This window comes from Capricornis sumatraensis, chromosome 8 (assembly GCF_032405125.1).
Source record: "Capricornis sumatraensis isolate serow.1 chromosome 8, serow.2, whole genome shotgun sequence".
NCBI classification, from domain to species: Eukaryota; Metazoa; Chordata; class Mammalia; order Artiodactyla; family Bovidae; genus Capricornis; species Capricornis sumatraensis.
Genome location: NC_091076.1, coordinates 25,854,385 through 25,878,979, shown reverse-complemented (window position 1 = coordinate 25,878,979; position 24,595 = coordinate 25,854,385). Strand labels below are relative to the sequence as shown.

Below are 24,595 nucleotides of genomic sequence, written 5' to 3'. Positions count from 1 at the left end.
AAGTAGACAGTGCAGCGATGGATTGAGAAAGTGACTGTTTTAGTCTCCATTTCAAAAGTCAACAATTCACCCTTAAATATAAGAGAAATACGTTGCACATTTTCTTTCATTTTAAAATAAAATATAAAATTATAAAATAATAGTAGTTTTTGGCAAAATCTTACAGAGTGGAACATTTTCCAAAAATTTAAAAATATTATTGCTAAACAAGACAACCACCTGTACTTCTTATGTTTCTGCATAGATGCAAGGAAAATATGGGAATTTCAAAACAGCAATTCACTGGATGGTAATAAGGTTACAGATGTCATAGCAGGTATAACTGGAGACAGCTGTAAAAGTACAACAGCAGTGCTGAGAAAAAAACTAAGTTAATCACTAAACATGTACATAAATCTAAATTCACCATCTTAGAAAATTCTAAGAAACACAAGACTCCCATTAACTGTGAGCAGGAGACGCCACGGCACATGCAGCCTCTATTGTCCAGAAAATCCCACTGTGTGGCTATGGGAGGCTCTCGGGGGGCGCTCAAGGGTCCCACATCACACTTTGAGAGTCCTTCCTTTAAACATACGAAGTGTTTTACTAGAGGAGAGATGGAAGGGAACTACTGGGTGGGGTAAAAAAAACTTCTTCAGGCTTTTCCATAAGATCGTACAGAAAAACCCAAGTGAAATTTTTGGCCAACCTAATATTTGGCTAAGCTCAAACCACCTCCACTTAAAAACTCAGATGCAACCCCAGCTGGTGCCTTCCACAGGTCCTCAGTTCGCTCACTCCTCTGTCAATTCTTCCCTTCCCTCCAGGAATCCTCGATCCGTCTTCAACCCATCTCTCTCACCGGCACCTCCCTATCAGCAGAGATCCGTGACCTTCCCTGCAATGTGCCCTGAAAAAGTTCGTTCCTCTTCTGTTCCCCTCTAGCTGCCGCCGGATGTCTCTCAGCCCCTCAAGCTGGAGAAGCCTCATCCTTGGGCTTGTCACCCTTTGTATTTCTCTTAACGTAGATGTTTCCCAAGGTTTTTATCCTTAGTCCTTGATGCCACTTCCTGTACTCCAGTGATCTCCCCCTCTCTCTGGTTTGATGGGGCACCTGAGAGAGTCAATTCCTAGGGAGGTTGATAAGAAGTCCAGGGTTCCCCAGGAGGAGATAGGGGTCTGGAGTTCTCAAGGAGGAGAAAAGGACAAACATTTTTTTCTACACTGCTTTGTCTTAGTCTGAGTGAACTCCAGGAGTTGGTGATGGACAGGGAGGCCTGGCATGCTGCGATTCATGGGGTCGCAAAGAGTCGGACATGACTGAGCGACTGAACTGAACTGAACTGAACTTGTCTTAGTCAATATAAGAATGTATCTTGCTCAAGGACATGTTTCTCCTTAACAAGAAACTTCTGACTAATCCTGTCATCTTAAAATGTAAATTGTGGGAGTGGGTCTAGCAAGATCTTTACAACCTTGAGCCATTCTTTTGATTTATTGTAAAACCAGTTAAAAAGTATATAGCTCCCTTGCTAAGACTAGACAGTGGAGGCACTGTCCGTCCCCCTTCTGATGTCTGTGTCAGAAGCTTTCTTTGTCCCGTTTTCACTTTAATAAAACTGCTACACAAAAGCTCTTGTGTGATCAAGCCTGGTCCCTGGTCCCGAAGTTAAATCTTCTTTGGAGATCACAAATCCAACATCTTTCACCTTAAGCTATCACACCAGACCCAGAGAGTCAGCAGTCTTTGGATACCTGCCCTCAGGTATCCTAAGAACCTGTTAAATACCACCATGCCCAGGATCACGGGCATATTTTCTAGTTGCAACAGTCCCTTCAAACAAAGCAAAAACAAAACAACCCCCTGCAAAACAACAATTAAAAAACTTCACCAAAGTCTTGCCCATAACTCCAAGAATGCCTTCATTTCTCTTGCTCAAAAATTAGAGACAAGTGCCATTCCCCATCTCTTCCTCTCATCCATTCCCCATCTCTTCCTCTCATCCATTCCATACAAGGGATCAACCTCCAAGGTCTATCCTGGTATGTAAGTCCTTAAGAGAGTTTCTACTGTTCCTTCCATTCTCACCGCCTCTGTCTTAAATAAAAGCTAGTATTATTGTTGCTGTTACTGTTGGTTATTTCAGAGGATCGTACTCTGTGCTAGATGTGGTGATTAGCATTTTATGTACATTATTTCCTTTAATCCACCACGACTATTTTAAATCCCATTTTACAGATGAGGGAACAGACTCATAGATCTTCCTGGTTATCCCCTTTTCTCGGCATGGAGAGCATCTGAGAATGGTTTGTGCAGAAATCTGACCCAGGTCTTGAAGGATGGTATGAATTTTATGGCGTAGGAAGAGGAAACCATATAGAGAATGTGGCTGAGTGTGTTTGTGGTCAGTAACGTTAAGGTGTTTTTATTCAGTGGGAATGAACTGAAACAAGCAGTCCCCGAGTAAAACATTTCCAAAATGCCTTGCTCCCTTTCTTTATATATAAAAGAATAACTGTAACGGCTACTGAGTCCTAGTATGCAGGGCATATTGCTAATGCTTTCATTTACTTTGCAACTAACCTTTACTACAAACCTCCATGGAGGCATCAATACCTGGATGGAACAGAACAAGAAAATGAGGGTGCATAACTTTCACCTAATTACTGAGATGGCAGAGACTCCAGCACAATCTCTTTCCACTGAAGGCAGTGGCACCATAGAATGTAAGTCTCCGCTCCTTCTCCTCACCCCACTGCCAATCGCAGCCTCTTTGTACAGTCCTTCGGGTAGATATTCATGCTTTCTTTTAAAAAGTGTCTTTATCTGGAGACACACAGTCTGAATTTGGAAAGATAATGTTAAATAACTATAAAAAGATTTTTCTATTATCTTCCAATTAAAAACAAATACATTATAAAAAGAAAGATTTTTATGGAACCTAACATACCTGGCTGTCCAGTGGTTAAGACTCCACACTCCCAATGCAGGGGGCACAGGTTCAATCCCTGGTTAGAGAACTAAGATCCTTGCATGCTGTATGGTGTGGCCTGAAACACAAAAAAGAAATGGTTTTCCTGGCAAAGACCTATAAGTCTGCAAACTTACGCTCTCAAAAAAAAAAAAAAAAAGGTTTCCCTGTTTTTACATTTGTGTTCGTTTTTTTAAATGACTTTGATGTTGATGCAAAAACAATCCCAACCAGGGGGAAGATGGGGAGTAGGGATAAACCGGGAGTTTGGAATTGACATACACTTGTGCTTAGTCATTCAGTTGTGTCCGACTCTCTGCTCTTTGTGACCCCATGGGCTGCCGCCCACCAGACTTCTCTGTCCATGGGGATTCTCCAGGCAAGAATACTGGAGTGGGTTGCCATGCCCTCCTTCAGGGAATCTTCCCAATCCAGGGATCGAACCCAGGTCTCCCGCATTGCAGGCAGATTCTTTACCGCCTGACCTACCAGGGCAGCCCATACTACTATATTTATATATACACATACTACTATATTTAAAATATATAATCAACAAGGACCTACTGTATAGCACAGGAAACTCAATATTCTCTAATAACTTAAATGGGAAAACAATTTGAAAAAGAATAGATACATGTATAAATATAACTAAATCACTTTGCTAAATACCGAAACTAATACAACATTGTAAATTAACTATACTTTCACAGAAAAATTTTAAAAAACATTTAAACAACAAACAAACAAGCAAAACAATCCCAATCAAATATGATCCCAGGACAGAAAAAGGACAGTAGGTAAAAACTAAGGCAATCTGAATAGAGCATTGATTTTAGTTGATAATAATAATAATATACCAATATTGATTTTTAACTGTGACAAATGTACCATAGTAAGATGTTGACATTAGGGAAGATAAGTGATGATACAGGAACTCTTTGTACTATTCTTGCAGCTTTGTAGAAATCTAAAATTATCCGCCAATAAAGTATTTCTTTAAAAAAATTCCAAATGTGTTTGTATAGACGTGTTGTGAAGGACAAAACAGGACCACATTCTTTACAGTTTAAACAGCAGAAGTACTATTAGAGTAAGGTGATTATTAAAAGGAAAAGCGAAGTTTCAATTCTTTCTTTGGTAATCCACACAACAAAAGTGTGTACCCCACCCCCCTGCCCAAACCCAGTGGGGCTGATGATTCTATTATTTAACCCACTCATCCCTACTCCCCCTTCCAAGCCCCCCACCATCAGTGTAATGCCTCCTGGAATTCTTTTTTGGACCAACATCTTGTTTTAGGAACATGTTTAGACTGTGATTAAAAGAGGATTATTAACACCGCGTAGGCATCCAGCGCAAAGGAACAGGCCACCTCCTGCACTTTCTTAACTTTTCTGTAAATACCATACCCCAGCAATCACCAGCAAACTAAGCGAAGCAGATCAAGGGGCAAGGGAGGGAAGGTTTTATTGTTCTTAGCAAAAAACTTTCATTTCAGCTAGCAGCTGCCACTAAACTCCTCATTCTTAATTCAAAAGGACTCATCTACTGGAACTGATGGTGTACGTAGCGCTAAAGTTTGTATGCCAAGAAAACCCTCCATTTACAGCTGTTTAATGGGAGGAGATGACCAGGAATCAACAGTTATTATTAACAAGGCCTTGGACAGACCAGTTTACAGAGGCCTACTTTACATACAGGTATTTGAGAAGGTAGGTTCTCATTCTAAGTTCTCACATCATGTTTCCCTCACCTCCACAGCAAATTAACTGCTCACATTTGTTCATAGTTTAAAAAGTTGACCTTACCTCATCCCACTTGATTTTCACTTCAATCCTATGAGATAATCAGGGCAGGCTTCATTTTCCGCATGTTCCCCATAGGCTCAGAAAGTTGATTGATTTCCCCAAGCCTGTAAGCAATAAAGATGGTACTTGAACCAAAGTTTCTTAACTCTAAATCGGGGTTCTTTCATTTGACAGGTATTTACTGAGTTCCTTCTGTGTGTCTGGATCTCTGGTTGCTCCTGAGGATGGAGTGATACTTGAAACAAGCAGGGTCCTTGGTTCTGGAGCCAGCAGGAGAGGGAGAGACTGACCAAGTCAGTGAACAGATGTATATATAATTACAAATTGTGATGAGGGTTATAAGAGAAATAGAGTGCAAAGCTAGCTAAGGGAAAGCCTCTTTAAGGAGGTGATATTTTAGCAGGTTCAAGTGGGGCACATATTGTGGGAAGGATGCGCCAGATGACATATGACAGAGACAGCAAAGGGCTTGACGATGGAGAAAGGAATCAGGGGACATGCAGTGGTGAAAAAGAAGTGGAGTCAGAGGATGGGCAGAGAGACTGCCCCTCAGCTTTGCAGGCCTGTTAAAGGGCTTCAATTTCATGCTACATAAGGCAGGAAAGTACTGAAGGGTTTTTAACACAGACTGGCATGGCTTGACTTGTGTTTTTTTAAAAAATCATACTGAACACTAGGTGAAAAATGGATCAAAGAATAAACTGGTTCTACCTCTAGGCAAGAGTGGAAGCAGAATGATCAGTCGGCAAAACTTAGAAAGTATGGTGGGGGAATTCCCTGGAGGTCTCATGGTGAAAACTTGAAGCGTTCACGGCCAAGGTTGTGGGTTCAATACTTGGTCAGGGAACTAAGATCTAGCAAGCCTCAGGGCCCAAAACAATGACAACTTCAAAACAGTGACACCAACAAAAAAATTTAGCCCTGCCTACTCATTAAAAAAAGGAAAGAAAGAAACTGCGGTGCTGGAGAAGATTCCTGAGAGGCCCTTGGACTGCAAACAGATCAAACCAGTCAATCCTAAAGGAAATCAACTCTGAATATTCATTGGAAGGACTGACACTGAAGCTGAAGTTTCAGTACACCAATACTTTGGCCACCTGATGTGAAAAGCCAACTCATTGGAAAAGACCCTGATGCTGGGAAAGATTGAAGGCAGGAGAAGGGATGACAGAGGATGAGATAGCTGGATGGCATCACTGACTCCATGGACATGAGTTTGAGCAAACTTTGAGAGATAGTGAAGGACAGAGAAACCTGGTGTGGTGCAGTCAGTGGCATCACAAGGAGTTGGGCAAGACTTAGCGACTGAACAAGAACAATGGTGACTTGGACTAGGGGGGTGACAGTGAGGATGAAGAGAGGGTGAGGGCCAAAAGGATCCACAAGTTGTAGGAATGAGTGAAGTATGGAAGGTGATGAGGATGAAGGAGTGAACTGTATTGTCTGGTGAAAAACAACAGACACAGACTCATACATGAATTCATTTATGGGAAAGAAAGATACAGGTGTTAATAAAGAATCCAAAAGGATATCAAGCTTGAGCTAGGTCAATTTTGGATGTGAGAAAAATCCCAAATAACAAAGGGTTCACTGCCTCCTGTACAATGTTATGAACCTCTGTCCATAGTTTTTCAGGGACTCTGCCGACCAGATCTAATCCCTTGAAACTATTCATCAACAGTATGCATATTCCTCTCCTGTTATACAAGTTCTATGGGGTTGGAACAGCATCTCAGGCCTTCTCAGTCTTCCTGTCTCCCTTAGTGGGCAGCTCCCACTTTAGGGTCTGTGATATAATGACTTTCTGACACAGAGTTCCTAAAACCCTCACAATCTCCTAAGTGGTAAGAGAGTGTCTTGATATCTCTAACAAACACCTTTCAATCACATCCGAGTTTATGTTAGTAAGGTGACTTCTAGAAAATACCTAAGAATAGGACCACAGGAACCAACCATGGCAAATAAAGGTAGGAGCTTTCAGTCCCCCTCCCACTTTTGGGGAGGAGAGAAGGGCTGGAGAGTGAGTTCAATCACCAATAGCCAATGATTTAATCAATCGACTTAACATAACAAAGCCTGCATAAAAGCCCACAAGGAAAGGGTTTGGAAAGTCCCTAGGTTGGCAAAAAGCCTAGAAGATCCACACGCCTTTTTACATACCTTAATCTGTGTATCTTTTCCATCTGGCTGTTTCTGAAATGTATTGTTTTACAGTTAAGTCAATAATTTAGTAATACAGTAAGTCAATAATTTAGAATCAGCCTACCTATGCATGAGACTTAGGTTTGATCCCTGGGTAGGGAAGATCTCCTGGAGTAGGAAATGGCAATCTGTTTCAGTATTCTTGCCTGGAAAATTCCATGGACAGAGGAACCTGAAGGGCTACAGTCTGTGGGGTTGCAAAGAGTCAGACACAAATGAGCACACACACTCTAATAAGCAAACTGGCTTCCTAAGTTCTGCGAGCCACTCTACAAACCAATGGAAATCGAGGTGGGCGAGATGGGGCCCTCTGATTTACAGCTGCTGGGTCAGAAATACAGCTGAAGCCCTGCACTTGCAATTGGCACCTGAAGTCTTGTGGGGCTGAGACTTGCTTCTGCCAGCTGACATACCTCCATGTGAATAGCATCAGCATTGAGTTGAATTGAAGGACTTCCAGCTGGCATCACAGAGTTACTTCCTGTAGGAAAACACTCCCCCATATTGGAGGGTCCCAGGCAAAGAACTGATGCTTTTGAACTGTGGAGTTGGAGAAGACTCTTGAGAGTTCCTTGGACTGCAAGGAGAACAAACCAGTCCATCCTAAAGGAAATCAGTCCTGAATATTCACTGGAAGGACTGATGCTGAAGCTCCAATACTTTGACCACCTGATGTGAAAAGTCAGCTCATTAGAAAAGGCCCTGATGCTGGGAAAGATTGAAGGCAGGCAGAGAAGGGGAACAACAGAGGAGGAGATGGGTGGATGGCATCACCAACTCAATGGACATGAGTTTGGGCAAGTTCCAGGAGATAGTGAAGGACAGGGAAGCCTGGTGTGCTGCAGTCCACGGGGTCGCAAAGAGTAGGACATGACTGACAGAACCACAAAGCGGCTGTTCTGGCATCCAAACTGCAGAAAGCAGCAAACAGGAGAAGGGTAGGTCTTTTTCTTTGAAGGAATATCTCTGCAGTTGCACACACCAATTCCACTTCTCCATCTCAAGCCAGAACTCAGTCACACAGCTGCAGACAGCTGTGTGGGAGGGAAACGTTACCTAGCAAGGGCTTGCTGCCTAACACACATAGAAGCCAATACTATGGCACTGGCTTTCGAGAAAAGAGAAAGCTTGATTAGGAGGTCCACTGACAAGGAGACAGAAAGAAGTCAAGTGACTCAGTCGTGCCCGACTCTTTACGACCCTAAGAACAGTAGCCTGCACCAAGCTCCTCCATCCATGGGATTTTCTAGGCAAGAGTACTGGAGTGGGTTGCCATTTCCTTCTCCAGGGAATCTTCCCCACCCAGGGATCAAACCCAGGTCTCCCGCATTGTAGACAGACGCTTTACCGTCTGAACCACCAGGGAAGTCCCAAGGAGACAGGAGGCCGGGATCAAAGCTGTCTGCCCTATCCAGGGTTAGGTGAATTTCGAACTTGGAAGCTGATTGGCTAGTCTGGAATCAGTCCACCTATGGTAGCAGAGCTACCTGTGGTGCTTCGAAGTGGGACTTTTTTATGTTGGAAGTACTTCTTGCTTCCTAAAGGACTCGGCTTGCAACTTTTCTATTCTTTGAGTTCCCTAGATAGAAGATTCTTGGTTCTGGAGTCATCCTGGAGACCTGGGTAGGGGGGTGGGGGGTGGGACGGTGTTCCCATCTTGCACTTGCGCAGTGCTAGCTCCGAAGTGACTCCAGGTCTGATTAATCAACAACCTATTTTTAGGTTTAAGGTGGTCAATGCTTTATGTTTCCTAATCTAACTTCTGAGCAGTTCGATTACAGAAGATAAAGGGGAGAATGGATGGGGTGGGGGGGGGGCGGGTGTGGGCAACTCACATGCTCTGCCCACCCTCCCCAATAGTCCACGTGCCTCTGTGGGGAAGCAGAAAGTGAAAGTGGCTCAGTCGTGTCTGTCTCTTTCCGGACCCCATGGCCTATACAGTCCATGGAATTCTCCAGGCCAAATACTGGCGTGGGTAGTTTTTCCCTTCTCTAGGGGATCTTCCCAACCCAGGGATCAAACCCAGGTCTCTTGAATTGCAGGCAGATTCTTTACTAGCTGAGACACAAGGAAAGCCTGAAGGGAATTCGGTGATGGGTAATAAAAAGGTATGTGTTATGTTCCTCTTTTGGTTATGCCTGGCATCATTTCTCTACTTTGGAAACATATTTGTGTTCTTTTTTTTAAAAAAAAAAAAAAACCAAAGTGGGGTTGCAGAAGGAGGAGTGCTGGGACCGGGTAGAGCAGAAAGTTAGTGAAAGTTAAGTCCCTCAGTCGTGTCCGACTCTTTGCGACCCTGTGGACTGTAGCTCACCAGGCTCCTCCATCCATGGGATTCTCCAGGCAAGAATACTGGAGTGGGTTGCCATTTCCCTCTCCAGGGATCTTCCCGACCCAGGGATCGAACCCAGGTCTCCTGCATTGCAGGCAGATGCTTTAACCTCTGAGCCACCAGGGTAGAGCAGAAGGTATCCACAAAGGAAATGGAAAAGGGGCAGCGCTCTTGGCAGGAGGAAAACCAGGAGAAGTAGGTTGTCCTAGAGTCAAAGAAGTATGGGGATGCCAATTCTCCTAAAACTTCTGAAAGGGCAGTAAAGATGAAAACAGAAACTATATCACTAGACATAAATCATCAGGGACCCTGAGAAGACTGGTTTTAGTCAAGAGATGGTGATGTAAGCCAGATGGAAGTGAATTAAAGAAGAAATGCCCCTGAAACAGAGCCAATACATAAAACCTTGCTGTTTGATACAGAAGGCATTTCATTCAATGGAGAGAGAGTATGTACATTGATGAAGGATGTTGGGACAACTGTGTCCAAAATTTTATACACTTTTGATCCTGAGCTCACATCTTATGCAAAAAGTGACGTGAATTGAAAACCCAAAACTTAAATGTGAAGTACAAAAATTTCAAATACTTAGAAAAATATATCTTTGTGTAGATGCACATAGATTTAGTAGAAGTTTAAGAACACAGCCAGAATACAAGCTCAATTTCTGCCTCCAAAGAGGGAGAAAGGGAAAGGGGAGCTGGGCGGAGGCAGTGTAGGGGACATGTTTTTAAATCCTAAGGACACATAGCAGTGTTAATATTTGTAAATTCTCAGTTGTAACAACAAAGTTGATTGTACTGTCCTTTGACCTTAAATATATTTAAACATTTCTCAATGTCAAAATGTTAATAGGAGAAGGGAAATGGAGCAACAGTTTAGGCAGTGTCTTAGTCTGTTCAGGCTGTTACAACAAAAATGCCATTGACTGGGTAGCTTATAAGCAACAGCAGTTATTTCTCGCAGTTCTGGAGGCTGGACGTCTGAGATGACGGTGCTGGCAGAGTCAGTATCTTGTGAGGACCACCTCCAGGAATACAGCTGTCTTCTCAAATGGAGAGGATGCCTTCTGCACCTGGATGAAGTAGTGAAGGAGCTGTCTCAAGCCTCTGCTATAAAGGCACTAATCCCATTCATGAGGGCTCCACCCTCATGACCTCATCACCTTTCCAAGGCTCCACCTCCAAATATCATCACCATGGGGTCTAGGTCTCCCATATGGATTTGGTGGCAGCAGGTAGGGTGGGGGGACACAGTCAGTCTATAGCAGTCAGTTTTTTTTTTTAATTGAAATGGCATAACATAGCATTGAATAGAACGGAAAGTCTCAGTGTATTTTCCATGAGTAATATTTTATGAAATGTTTGTTTCCATTTCATATGTGTGTTTGTGTGACTGTATGTATCCTAGTACATGTGTGTGAGTGTGGGTGATTGTGTGAGTGTGTAAAGGACAGGGGTTGCTTTGTAAAATGTTTTTCTTACTATGAGTCATGATCGAAAAGTCTGAAAGTCCCAGGAGAAAAGTATAGTCAAGTTTTTCAATCAGGTTGGCTATAGAAAAAAGCAGAGAAATGGAACAGCTGTTGGAAAAGGGATGTGTTGTTAAGGGAGGTTCTTGGTTTGCCTTTTCCTCTGTTTTTTAAGTCTGCAGATTCTGGAGTATGTTTGTGGGTTGACAAAAGATACATCAGGAGAGAAGGAGGGAATTCCCTTGCAGGTCAGTGGTTAGGACTCTGTGCTTCCACTGCAGCAAGCTGCATTGCACAACCTCCACCCCCACCCCCTCAAAAAAGAGAAAAAGAGTTTGGTGATTAAGACCAGAGTGGGGGTGGGAGTGAAGATGAGAGGGAGGTGCATGATTGAATGATGTTAGTCACGCATCTAGCAGGCTCTGATGGGCACAGATCAAGTGTGTGTGTGTCGGGGGAGGATGCAGAGGAAGACAGGGGACACGTTCCCATGCCTGGCACCCCATGCCAGGGCTCACAGTCTTTGTGATGTGACATGGCAGCCACTGAGCAAGTTGGCAAACAGGCTGGCAGGACAGGGCTCTGACAACAGGTGCTTCTGGAGTTCAGGTAAAAGACAAGGACTAGGAGTAATCTAGGTGGGGAAGCCTTCTCTGGGTGAATAAATCTTGGGTTGAACTCAGGGATAGATGCTGAATGGGGCCAAGGAGTGAGGGGGTATTAGGGAAAATGTGATTTCCCACAGAGGGGGAGTGGGGACAAAGAAGGAGTGAGTTTTGATAAAGGGAAGATGGGCACACTGCTTTGGATTCCAGTCTAGAGGCAGAGACTGGGATATGAAGGTGGACTTCTCTTATTTAAGGTCAAGTTTACAGGTAGACAGAGTAATAACATTTAAAACCTGCTTACTAGGTACTAGTCTACAAATAACCTATTTATTGCCTAAGTTATTCCTAATAACAACATTATAAGGTAGATTCTGTAATAAACTTAATTTTACACTTACTGATGGGCTTCCCAGGTGGTACTAGCTGTAAAGAACCTGCCTACCAATGCAGGAGATGGAAGAGACGTGGGTTCGATCCCTGGGTCAGGAAGATCCCCTAGAGGAGGAAATGGCAACCCATTCTGGTATTCTTGCTTGGATGAAAATGAGGCTCAAAGTATTAAGAAACTTGCTGGAGGTCACACAGCCAGCAAGTGACAGAGCAAAGTTTCAACCCTAAAGAGTCTTGTTCCAGAAGCCATACTCTCAGCCTTTACTAGTTTATACCACCTCTGGTAGTGACAACACAAACAAGTCATCAAGTAGCTCATCTAGGATGTGAGCTTTTGACCAAAATGGCCTTTGATCAAACATCATGTTGTTTCCAGGAGAAGGCAATGGCACCCCACTCCAGTACTCTCGCCTGGAAAATCCCATGGATGGAGGAGCCGGGTGGGCTGTAGTCCATGGGGTCGCTAAGGGTCTGACATGACTGAGCGACCTCACTTTCACTTTTCACTTTCATGCACTAGAGAAAGAAATGGCACCCCACTCCAGTGTTCTTGCCTGGAGAGTCCCAGGGACGGGGGAGCCTGGTGGGCTGCCGTCTGTGGGGTCGCACAGAGTCGGACACGACTGAAGCGACTTAGCAGCAGCAGCAGCAGCAGCATGTGTTTCTTCATCAGGTAATCATGCCTGAAACTTAGGTTCTCTGGGATGGCCAATCATGCTCCATAGGTAGAGCATTGCATGCTAATAACTTTATACTTTCTTAACACCTTGAATCATCAGCTTCCCTCTCTCATTTCAAGGTCATCTCCCACTGAGAAAGAAGAGGTTTTCCTTTTAAATCCTTTTCAAGTTGTCTGCTTGGCAGAGTTTCCTGGAGCTATAATGACTCAACTTCTTCCAGCAGTCCTGAGGGTGACCTCTCATCTTTGTTGCTCATCATCAACTCTTGTTGATGGGACTCTTGTGTCCCTCTTCTCAACAGGATGCTGCCACTTCTCCATGGACCAGGCCACACTTTCCTCATTGCCTTGTCTGTAGATTCTCCACCCCCACCATGCTTTTTGAAGCCTGGAACCATTAAAGAGAAGACAGTAGCTGTACACCAAACATAGTGTTTCCCCTAGTCCATGGGAACAGGATAAAGGGGAGCCTAGAGTTGGTTTGTTCATCAACACACCATCAATACCATGCTCTTTTCATCCTTTTATTCAACCTTCCTTAGCATGTTGGCTTCTGAGTTTCTGGGTTTTCCCCCCAGTGGTGGCAAGAGGCCTGCTGTATTTCCAATCATCACCTCTTCATGTGACAGCGTCCATGTTCTGTCTCATTGGTTAGAACTGGATCCAGGTTCATGCCCAAACCCATCGCTAACAGAGGAGCTGCCGTTTGGGCTTTTGAACTGTGGTGTTGGGGAAGACTCTTGAGAGTCCCCTGGACTGCAAGGAGATCCAACCAGTCCATCCTAACGGAGATCAGTCCTGGGTGTTCATTGGAAAAAGGACTGATGCTGAAGCTGAAACTCCAATACTTTGGTCTTCTGATGTGAAGAACTGACTCATTGGAAAAGACCCTGATGCTGGGAAAGATTGAAGGTGGGAGGAGAAGGGGACAACAGAGGATGAGATGGCTGGATGGCCTCAGCGACTCAATGGACATGAGTTTGAGTAAGCTCCGGGAGTTGGTGATGGACAGGGAGGCCTGGCGTGCTGCAGTCCATGGGGTCGTAAAGAGTCAGACATGACTGAGCGACTGAACTGAACTGAACTGAATCATGGTTCACTTTCTGTGGTGGGGTACATTGTTGCCTGAATGAAGTTGGGATTCTGTGAGTCAGAAGAAGAGTAGGATAATTATTGGGTGGACAACCACCAATGTCTTCTGCAGTATTTAAGAACTTAAATCCTTCACCTTCTTCCTAACCCTATCCCTCAATTCCGCCCCATCATTATATTCGGCCTCCCTTCAAAAGAGCCTCCCCTCCTCTCCCTCCACCCCAAAAAGCCTCCCTTTTCCTATATTAATCAGGAAGCCTTCCACTGAATTGTTTTGGAAAATCCTACTCTTTATCCCTAGGGAGTGGTCTCATTCCAGTTCAATCTACTTCTCTCCCTGTTTCATGTGATAATTTCCCTCTCCCCAGAATGGGGGCCAAAGAGGAGGTAGCTGCCTGATGTGGGGAGGGTGGTTGGACTCAGACTCCTAATGCAGGCACCAACTCTCAGAGGTGCAGTTTTAACTAGTGATCATAACTACTGATGACTTCAGGGATCAGGCAGGTGACACAAAGTGAAGGGGACCAGCACTGGTGAGCTGCAGGACGCCGAGCCCATCCCAAGGTCTGCTGTTCTTTCCAGCTGATGGTTTCCATGAGGGAATGAGGGTCAGATTGCCTGGGGAAAGCAGGAAACCTGGAACTTAAGTGCAATTCCCCACTTAAAACATAGGTGAGCAAATGCCTCCTCTCTCGCCCTGCAGCGGGCTTTCCTTGTGGCTCAGCTGGTAAAGAATCTGCCCGCAATGTGGGAGACCAGGGTTCGATCCCCGGGTTGGGAAGATCCCCTGGAGAAGGGAAAGGCTACCTGCTCCAGCATTCTGGCCTGGAGAAGTCCATGGACGGTATAGTCTATGGGGTCACAAAGAGTCAGACACGACTGAGGGACTTTCTCTTCACTTCACTCACCGTGAAGTCTCTTTGCTGCTGTTATTATTGTTCACTCACTAAGTTGTGTCCAACCCTTTGCCACCCCATGGACTGCAGCTCACCAGCCTTCCCTGTCCTTTACTATCTCCCAGAGTTTGCTCAAATTCTTGTCCATTGAGTTGGTGATGCCATCCAACCATCTCATCCTCTGCTGCCCCCTTCTCCTCCTGCCTTCAATCTTTCCCAGTGTCAGGATCTTTTCCAATGAGCTGGCTCTTTGCATCAGGTCACCAAAGTATTGGAGTCTCTACTTCACAATATTATGTATGTAGAACTGTTTCTAACCTTTGTTTCCCCAGATTCCTCCTGATGGTCTCTTTATGCCTTTTTGGCAACAGAAGGAGGCCTGAGGCTGAACACTACACCTCTGAGTGGCAGCATTCTTAACCTTTGGCTATCTCCATGGATCCAGGGATGTTTGTTTTATTAAATTATGTTATGATGCATCAGTATCATTGGGTTTTTTTGATGCTCAGACTCAGCCAATGGGAGTCCCTTTAAGCTGGCCTCTGTGACCCTCAAATATGTCTCTAGTAGCTCTCGAGCGCCTCCATGTTTTCTGGGACAACCAACTTCCAGGCTCACCTTGTAATTTTTCTGCCCCATACCTGGAATCAGCCACTGCTCCATAAAGCTCAGGATAATTTTTTTTAATGGGAAACAGTATTTAGATATCAAGACCTGGTGGCTTAATGTGTTGATTTGTACTGTAATATCATTGCTTCTCTGCCCTTTCAGGGGAGAGACAGACAGAGAAATCATATTGATAATCTACAGCAGCACGGGGTTCCCTACTGCATGTTTTTAATCTCTCTTCTCTCACAATATGTGAGAATGATTGTTACTCCACACAATATATTTGCTTTAACCTACATGCATTACTCACAAAACAGTACCGGAATGACAATATCAGTATCACAACCATCAGCATGCCTACAAGTCAATACAAGATTATATTCCACTAAATTATATAAAGTTCTATTATCAGTCTGATGCACTGTTAGGACGGCTTGCTTCTGCTGGTCACCATTTGTAAGCCATTTTTCTATCCTTGCTGATGTAGCTTTATCTCCCGAGCACACCTATGGAGTTTACCTTCTGAACTTCCCTGCACCTGGCTTCCTTCTATCTCAATTTCCTCCCATTTCCTTCTCATTGTTCTGCCTGACGTGGAGTCCTTTAAACATCTGCATTTCCTTTTATCTTTCTTTATTCTCTGTCCCTATTGCCTTTACTGATAGGAGCCAAGTTCTGTGCCCGGTCCTAGAACCCCCTGGTTGTCCAGCACACCTTCAGCTCACCGTCTGTGGAGGAGACGCAGGTAACCGGCCATTGCAGTGGAGTGATGGGGACCATGCAGGGCGGGAGCAGAGGATGCCGGGAACACACAGGAAGCTTCTCACCCCACTGTGCCCATCACGGGCTTGTGGGTGGCACTCCTTAGCTGGTTGTCCTATTGGGATGAAGAGACAATGTCTCTTAACATTAAGTGAATAATATTTGCTATTAACTTATGAAGTATTAACTTGATAATACTTATCATTAGCATTGGGTTAATAAACTCATGTCATGGGGTCGCGGTGAGGATGAAATGGGATAGTGCCTATTACATGCTTAGCGCAGTGCCTGGCATGGGAAAGAGTTGAGTATCACTAACACGGTTGTGTGATGCTCTCCACAAAAATGCACCCACTGTGGAAGTCCAAGGTAAGGAGGCATTAGCCTGGCACAGGGCTTCCACCCCTCCTTGCACCTTTCCCACTTCCACGCTGATGTGGGCATCTGTCTAACTTTGCCCATGAGGCATCATCCCCTCCTCTTGGTTAGAGCACGCCTGTTTGCCTTTTCCAAGCCAGTTTTCCTCCCTCTTGGTCGGCGTGGCTGGTTAACCCCCACACCCAGCTCAGCGAGTGGACTCAGGACTCAGGCGCATGAACCTAAACCGGGGCCCACTCCATCATCAGCAAGGCCCAGGGCAACATAAAAGGCCAGGGCCCTTTGTTCAAAATTTAGGGAGAATTTCAAGATGACAGCTGCGTTAAGACAGACTGCACCTCCCTGCGGCCCCAGGACTTCCGCAGTCAGCTCCCAACAGAAGCAGGAGGAAGGATCCTAACCCACAGACACCTGCCAAGCTCCTCCACCGTCCTGCTACCTGAGGGGGTCTAGGGCCCACTCACATCTGGAAATAGAGCAAAGACTTGCCAGGGGAGCGATGGAAGAGGTCAGCAGTTGAAGAGCTCTCAAGGGTGTGGTCCCTCTCTTACATATCTGACCACACTGAGCCCTAAGATGGAAATGTTTCTATGAAGGTCACTCAGCAAGTTCATGGCAGTGTCTGAACTGGAACCCAGGTCTCCTAGAGTTAAGGAACTATTCGCTGAAATTGCCTACCCTGGCCACGCATGATAATAACACCTCACGTGAGTTGTCTCACAACAGGAGGTACAGACAAAGAGCATACTAGCTGGAGAATTTAGGAGGGGCCAAGAGGAGGGAGGAGGCTCCAGCCCATAATATGTCCTATCAACCTCCTAGAAACCCTCATGCTGGAATCCATGGTGACTGAGAGATGCGTATGCCACCAAAAAGGACCTGGGTCAGACCAAATATGGCACAGGCAAGACGAATGGTCAGAGACGACCCAGAAAGCTAACCCCATCACTGTGAATAATTAGACAGCGAGCCGCATGGCAGAGCAGGTCTCCTCAGCTCCTTCACCCTAGGCCTCCACCCTGGCACCCCTTCCCAGTAAAGTCTTTCGCTTTGTCAGTACGCATCTCCTGCTTCAATTCATTTCTAAGTGTTAGACAAGAGCCCACTCTTACACATGTGTGGCTGAATCCCTTCGCTGTTCACCTGAAACTATCACAACATTGTTAATCGGCTATGGTGGTGGTTGAGCTGCTCAGTTGTGTCCGACTCTTGTGACCCCACGGGCTGTAGCCTGCCAGGCTCCTCTGTCCATAGGATTTTCCAGGCAAGAATACTGGAGTGCGTAGCCATTTCCCTCTCCAGGGATCTTCCTGACCCAGGGATCAAACCCTGGTCTCCTGCATTGCAGGCAGACTCTTTACTGAATGAGCTACCAGGGGAGAACTAATCAGCTGTACTCCAATACAAAATAAAATGTTAAATTAAAAAAAAAAAAAAAAGAGCTTTCTTGGACCTTGGATGGGGTCCCTCTTCTGGTGACTAGGAGCACTGCCATCACAGGTGAAAGTGAAAGTCGCTCAGTCCTGTGTGACTCTTTGTGACCCCACGGACTATACAGTCCATGGAATTCTCTAGGCCAGAATACTGGAGTGCGTACCCTATCCCTTCTCTGGAGGATCTTCCCAACCCAGGTTTAAACCCAGGTTTCCTGCTTTGCAGGCAGATTCTTTACAAGCCCAAGAATACTGGAGTGGGTAGCCTATCCCTTCTCTGGAGGATCTTCCCAACCCAGGTTTGAACCCAGGTTTCCTGCTTTGCAGGCAGATTCTTTACAAGCCCAAGAATACTGGAGTGGGTAGCCTATCCTTCTCCAGCCGATCTTCCTGACCAGGAATTGAACCGGGGTCTCCTGCATTGCAAGCGGATTCTTTACCACCTGAGGTACCATAAACTACATTCCTTATCACTAGGCAGGAGGTCAAAATAAATTCCAGCCTGCCAAGGTCTTGGGAACCTTTTCAGAACAGCTATGACGATAGCAGCTAACGTTTGAGTGCTTACAACAGTGTCACACACTTCTGGGAGCCTCACAGATCTTAGCTCATTCAACCTTTGCAGTAACCCTAAGAAGCAGGTACCCTTACTGTCATTTCCATGTCACAGGTGGGGAAACTGAGGCACTGAACTATTAAGTGGCTGGCCCAAGGTCACACACCTCTGATGTAAGTGTCAGACCTGGAGTTTAGACCCAGGGAGGCCAATGCGGGGCACAGGGTCTTGGCCAGCACACCACACCGCACAGAGTATTTGGCGGTGTTGTCCCACGGTGGGCAAGCAACCCCCAGCGGAGCAGCAGCCTCCATCGCTTTAGCGCTCGTGGCCCCCAGGCGCTGCACTCAGCGGTTTACAGGACTCGTCACAGCGGGTGGGCCTCCCTCAAACCTCTGTCAGGCCTTCCCCCAGTGTCTACTTAGAGAAACCTGGATTCCTCGGACTCCGTGGATTATCTCATTTAACTGGGCGTCCAGAGAGACGGGGGACTCCTGCCGCGGATGAGTCAGTGGCTGGACCACAGGACCTGGTTCTGCCTCGGCTCTGCTCCCCTTCACACTGCTTCATCCTCGCGGCGGGGCGGGGGGGCCCACAAGATGACTGCACCAGGTGGGGGGTCCCCTTTCAGACATGACAATAGTCAGAGGAAGAGGAAGCATTTCTCCCCTGAGGATCTCTGTTAAGAAATAAGAAACTCTCTCATAAGTGACCCCTTCCCCAAAGACTTTCCCACAAACGGCATCCTAGGTCTATTTCTGACCCACGCCTTAGGAAATGGACCGGGGTCTCTTGTTAGACCATGACTCCTCCGTGGGATGGGAGTCAGGCTCCTTGAGTCACATGACCTTGTTGGGGGAGTGGTAGATGCTTGTGCAGTATCAGGGTGTAGATAGGAAGGGGAGGAAGATGGATGCTGGACAGGACACAGCATCTACAGGTGGGTATTTCATGGTCATTTTACAGATGAGCAAACTGAGGCTCAGGGAGTGACAGCTTCCTCAGGGTTACAGCTCACAAACAGGGCAGCTGGGATTTAAACCTAGTCTGTCCAACTCCAGAGCTCGTGCGCCTGACTTCTTCCCCAGTTGCTCAGGAAAGGAAGCCAGGACACCTGGGTTCTTGTTCCTGTGGCTCCATTAGCTCGAGATTTGTTCTGGGACAATTTCCCTCCCCTCTCTGAGCAGCAGTTTTCTCCTCTGAGTGCAACAGGGCCTTCTGGGCCTAATATGCGGGACTGGGGTGGACACCAATGAGGTTATGGATGTGAGTGTTTCAGCAGCTGCAGGGGAGGGTGCCTTGTGGTCTGGGAGAGACATTAAGCTCTGGAATCTGACTGACTGTGAGTTCAGATCCTTATTAGTGAGACTTTGCACAAGTCCCTTAAAACATTCTATAGTGTGGGGATGATGATACCGAGCCACACAATTGTTCGGCCACATGAAGGCAAATTACTTGGCTTAATAAGGTGTCTAACACACAAAAATTTCTTTTCTTTTTCTCTTTATAGGGAATGCAGCTTCATCCTCCAAGCATAGGGTACAGGGAAAATACTACACTCAATTTTCTGAGGATAATATCCAGTGGGTTTTTTTTTTTTTTTAATGAGAGAGGGAGAGGGCAGGAGGAAGGAGGGAGAGAAAATTTTGCTGCAGTGCAACTGAGCCAACGCGCTGCAACTACTAAGCCCAGATGCCACAACTAGAGTCTGTGAGCCACGGCAAAAGGTCCACCCGCACAACAAAGACCCTACGTGCTGTTCAATTCAGTTGCTCAGTTGTGTCCGACTCTTTGCAACCCCATGAATCGCAGCACGCCAGGCCTCCCTGTCCATCACCAACTCCCGGAGTTCACTCAGACTCACGTCCATCAAGTCAGTGATGCCATCCAGCCATCGCATCCTCTGTCGTCCCTTCTCCTCCTGCCCCCAATCCCTCCCAGCTTCAGAGTCTTTTCCAATGAGTCAACTCTTCGCATGAGGTGGCCAAAGTACTAGAGTTTCAGCTTTAGCATCTTTCCTTCCAAAGAAATCCCAGGGCTGATCTCCTTCAGAATGGACTGGTTGGATCTCCTTGCAGTCCAAGGGACTCTCAAGAGTCTTCTCCAACATCCTAGTTCAAAAGCATCAATTCTTCGGTGCTCAGCCTTCTTCACAGTTCAACTCTCACATCCATACATGACCACAGGAAAAACCATAGCCTTGACTAGACGGACCTTTGTTGGCAAAGTAATGTCTCTGCTTTTGAATATGCTATGTAGGTTGGTCATAACTTTTCTTCCAAGGAGTAAGCGTCTTTTAATTTCATGGCTGCAGTCACCATCTGCAGTGATTTTGGAGCCAAAAAATAAAGTCTGATACTGTTTCCACTGTTTCCCCATCTATTTCCCATGAAGTGATGGGATCCGATGCCATGATCTTTGTTTTCTGAATGTTGAGCTTTAAGCCAACTCTTTCACTCTCCTCTTTCACTTTCATCAAGAGGCTTTTTAGTTCCTCTTCACTTTCTGCCATAAGGGTGGTATCATCTGCATATCTGAGGTTATTGATATTTCTCCTGGCAGTCTTGATTCCAGCTTGTGCTTCTTCCAGTCCAGCATTTCTCATGATGTACTCTGCATAGAAGTTAAATAAGCAGGGTGACAATAATGCAGCCAAATAAATAAATGAATAATTTTTAAAAAATAGATTCTTAAAAAAAATTTTTTTTTGCCAAGGCAGCTCCATTCCAATGGAGAATTGATATTGTTTGGGCTTTGCTGCCCCCTAGTGGCCATTGTGAGTAGAAAGTGAAAGTGAGAGTCGTTCAGTCGTGTCCGAATCTTTGTGACCCCACGGACTGTAGCCCGCCAGTCTCCTCTGTCCAGGGGACTCTCTGGGCAAGAATGCTAGAATGAGTTGCCATTCCCTTCTCCGGGGGATCTTCCTAACCCAGGGATCGAACCCAGATCTGCTGCACTGCAGGCAGATTCTTTACCGTCTGAGCCACCAGGGAAGCCCCGTGAGTAGAAAGGGCTGCCCCTAATTGCCGCCTGGGATGGCAGGAACTGGGAGAGCCCTTGCTGTCCACATATTCTGATTCCCCACGCACTAAAGGGAAGGTGTAGTCAGGAAACACTGAGCTAGTTCATTACATAGATGGGAAAACCATGGCCTTGAGAATAGGTGGCCTTATCCGAGGGAGACACCAGGATAGGGACCAGGCACTCAGGGCTCTAGACAGCAATGCTCTTTCCACTGTGCCCTGTCTGAAGTGATCTTGCCAAGTAAGCTCCAAAGACCCCCAGAGCTCACCTGCCGGCCAGGGCTGGGATCCCTCTGCTGCTGCTGTGTCAGGAGGTCCCCCAGCCTGTGCTTGCTTCTCCCCGGTGGTGGGGCTCTCACTGTCTTAGAAAGCAGCCTGGTCCCTACTCCTGATCTTCAGGACATTTCCCTTGCCTGGGCTCCAGACAGGCCTCTCCGCCTCCTCCTGTACTGGATCCGGTTCTGCCATCTGGCGGTGAGGCGCTCCGTTCCCTGGCACACTGCAGAGATGGCAGGGCCAGGGGAGCTGGAGCTGGGAGGACGAGGAAGACGGAGTAAGTTCTTTGCAGCATCTGGCACCCCCAGATGCATCTCTTCCCTGAATCCTGCAGGACAGGTGTGGTTAGTCTCACATTACCTCCAAGGGGGTTGAGCTGTAGGGAACTGGCGTTACCTTGTGCAAGCTCACACATGGGTTAGTGTCAAGGTGGATACAGCGGATGCCCTTGGGTTCTGGGTTTGGGAACTTAGTCTGCTCATGACCAGGCACATCATTCTCCGCGGCCCTGCAGCACTCACTGGGTGTTGTGGCCACGTGGGCACCTGGGGTAGACTCTACTTTGTACAAACTTATTGTGAAGCATAACACTCACAGGAAAAAGTACGCAAAGATGCATGACTCCATGATCTCTTAGAAAAGCAGCTGCTTGTAAAATCACCACCCAAGTCACCAAAAAAAGGGTGCCGCCAGCAACCCAGAGCCTCTTAGCTTTCCTGACCGCTGTTCCCATCCTTCTTTCTTTTCTTTCTATTGGGTTGGCCAAAATGATGTTACGAAAAACCTGGATGAACTTTTTGGCTGACCCAGTAGTTTTACAAACACGTGTGCCCATGCCTGACAGTAGTGTGACCCTTATGTGAATGGAATCACACTTAGCGTCATCTTGTCTCTGACTGCTCTCATTCAGCAGTGACTCAGCACCCACCCACAAATATTTTCATGGCTGGGGGACACTGACATCACAGTTTTGTCAGTGGATGTGGGAGCTGTTCCCAGGTCTTCTTGTACTGACCATGACAACTGCTCTGAACATTTGTGTACATATTTCTTGGTACATATCTGTATTCACCTCTTCATGGATCACTGCCTTGTCACGGCGAAGGGGCTTGCATAACTCAATGAAGCTATGAGCCATGCCATGCCGGGTCACCCAAGACAGACGGGTCATAGCGGCGAGTTCTAACAAAATGTGACCCACTGCAGGAGGGAATGGCAAGCCACCCCAGCATAAATGCCGTGAGAACCTCATGAACTGTATAAAGGCCAGAAAGATAAGACACCAAAAGATGAGTCCCTCAGGTGTGAAGGTGTTCGATATACTACCAGTCAATCTTGAGAGAAATCAATCCTGAATACGCATTGGAAGGTCTGATGCTAAAGCTGAAGCTCCAGTATTTTGGTCACCTGATGGGAACAGCCGACTCATTGGAAAAGTGCCTGATGCTGGGAACGATTACAGGCAGAAGGAGAAGAGGGCATCAGAGGATGAGATGGCTGGACGGCATCACCATGTCCATCATGCAATGGACATGAACTTGGGCAAACTCTGGGAGATGGTGAGGGACAGGGAGGCCTGGTGTGCGGAGTCGGACATGACCGGGTGACTGAACAATAGCAACGTATGTATTCACGTATTTCTGTTGGGTGTCTAAGTGTACTCCTTTCCTAGAGCTTCCGTAACTCAGTCTCTCAAACTGGGTGGCTTTAAAGTACAGAAAGTTATTCTTTCTCAGTTCTGGAGGCTGTAAGTCTGAAACGAGGTGTTGGCAGGGCTGTGCTCCCTCTGAGGTTCCGGGTGGACTCCTTCCTTGCCTCTTCGTAGCTCCTGGTGGAAGCGGGCAGCAGCCATCCCCAGTGCTCTTTGCTTTGCAGCTGCACACTTCCTGTCTCGTCTCCATCTTCACGTGGCCCTCGTCCCTCGTATCCTTCTGCTATCTTCGTATAAGGACAGTGGGCATAGTGCCCTAAGGGTCACCCTATTGTGTAGAACCTCTTCTTCATCAATTACACTTGCAAAGACCCTGTTTCTAAAGAAGGCCACATTCTGAGGTACTGGGGGTTAGGATTTCAACATTTTTGTTGTTGTTGTTGTTATAGCACAACATATATTTCAGGTAGACAAAAAATTAGTATCAGTTACGACAGAACAACAACAGTATCTTAAGCTGCCTTTGATTGGGAGCTTCCTTTCCTGTACTTTGAGATCTATACGACGTTTTTAGAAAGTTACTACTGTGGAAAATGGAGACTGCTTAAATCGAACGCAGGTAGGGGAGGCCTGTGGTTTTTCTTTTTGATTAACTGCTGTAATACTGTCCTTCAGGGTGGCTGAAGAGGTTTCATATTTTTAGACATCGTTAGGGGCCGGAGCTCTTACAGGACAACTCTAATGCTGTATGAATTCTGCCACTTGGCTAGCGCTGATATGGCTCTTGGGTCCACCGCTCCATTAGAACTGTTAATTCCATTCAGGTTAATTTTTGTTACAGATCTTACAAGGGGCTTCTTCTAGATATCTAGGGCCATGTTCCATTTTAAGGCTGTATATTTGGTTTTCGTAAATTGTCCGAGCCCATGGTGGCTGCCATCTTACGCTGCTGTTGCTCAAGATCAACATATGATTTTAGGGAACATAATTCAATCCTTAGTTACAACTCAGAGTGCAGATGCTGGTTGTCTTATCAGAGTCCAAGAAAGATGTGTGAGGGAAGCACTTCTGAGGCAGGGGAAGCTTCTGGGGCAGAGAATTTAGGGTGGACTCATTTTAGTGCCCAGGTGTCTCACCAGTGCACCACCAAGGTGATAGGATAGAAAGCCAGTGAAGCGTTCCTTGATTGCCACTGTGGGCAACTGGATCAATCAATCCCATTTGGGGAGCCTCTAAAGAGCTCTATGGCGCTTCCCCAGTGGCTCAGAAGATAGAGAATCCGCCTGTAGTAAGGGAGACCTGGGTTCGATCCTTGGGTTGGGAAGATCCCCTGGAGAAGGGAATGGCAACCCACTCTAGAATTCTTGCCTGAGAATTCTGTGGATGAGGAACCTGGCAGGTTACAGTCCACAGGGTCACAAAGAGTCAGACATGACTGAGTGACTGACACTTTCACTTTTCACAGAGCTCTGTAG

The 24,595-nt window shown here is 46.2% G+C and overlaps 1 pseudogene; it reads right to left on the bottom strand.

Moving 5' to 3' along the window:
* Positions 1-23,769: 23,769 nt before the first annotated feature.
* LOC138083509 (ubiquitin-conjugating enzyme E2 variant 1 pseudogene) lies at positions 23,770-24,089 on the bottom strand (annotated as a pseudogene).
* Positions 24,090-24,595: the final 506 nt, after the last annotated feature.